The sequence below is a fragment of the Gorilla gorilla genome, chromosome 5 (assembly GCF_029281585.2).
Source record: "Gorilla gorilla gorilla isolate KB3781 chromosome 5, NHGRI_mGorGor1-v2.1_pri, whole genome shotgun sequence".
NCBI lineage: Eukaryota > Metazoa > Chordata > Mammalia > Primates > Hominidae > Gorilla > Gorilla gorilla.
The window spans coordinates 138844327-138845551 of NC_073229.2; positions in this window are offsets into that span (position 1 = coordinate 138844327).

Here is a 1225-nt window from a genome sequence, read left to right on the forward strand (position 1 = left end):
TCAGTTTATATTTCAGTCATTATCCCTTCCTCAATTTATGTTTCATAGTCATTATCCCCTTCCTTCCACCCAATAATCTTCTTGTACTCCTATCATTGCCTCAGCCTCTGCTTCCCAGAACACCCAAGTGACACAAACTCCCTACCCCAGTTATTACCACAGTTGAGCATTCAATCTGACAGCCACAGAAATCAATACTCAACACTGGATATAGTTCTATCCCTTGTGGAGACCAAGCAGCCATTTGGTCTCAAGCTGATTATATTAGCCATCTTCTGTCTTCGAAGATGCAGTGATTCATCTTGACTGGAATTGATTCACGTTTTCAATACGGATTTGACTTTCCTGCCTGCAAGGACTTAGCCAGTGCCAATATTCAAGGGATTTCATAGTGCTTGATTCACCAATATGTGATCCCACATAGCATCTCCCTGAATCAAGGGACCCACATTACAGCAAAGTTGCTATGTCAATATGTACATAATCATGAGGGTCACTGGGCCAGATGACAGTGCATCATTCAGAAGCTACTGGAATAAGAGAGAAATTGATTAGTCTGTTGGAGGTGCAGATGAAGAACCAGCTTGGACATTAGATTCTGCAAAAATGGGGTAACACTTTTTGGGATGTAGAAATATCAGTATATCGTTCTGTGTCTCTAATAATAGAATAAATGGGTCTCCAAAAAGGGGACAGAAGTTGGCATAATCTTGCTTATCATCACCTTAGTGACCCACTTAGGTAACTTGTGCTTCTTCTTCCCGTAATTCTAGACTCTCTGGTCTATAAATTCTTGTTTATAGAGGGGAAATGCATCTAATTTGGGACATAGTGAGACTCCCATTAAACTTTAAGCGATGACTCTTGCTCCTTCAGATTTCTTCTTCCAATAGACAATCAGGCAAGGAAAGGAGTTATCCTGGCAGGGGTAATTGATTCTGATCATCAAGATATGCTAGGGATGCTATTACACAATTTGGGCAGGGAGGAATATGCTTGGTACCCAGGTGATCTCTTGGAGCTTTTCTGGGTACTTCTTTGTCCGATATTGATAATCAATGAACAAGTGCAGCAGCCAGTGCATGAGAACGGCAAGATGACCAGGGATAAAGGTCTATATCATCTTACTCGAGTGCATCATAATCACGATGCCTAGACCAGTAGAGATGCTGGCTGAGGGTGACTGTAATCTGGAATGGGTGGAAAATTGAGGAGATGATAAGCA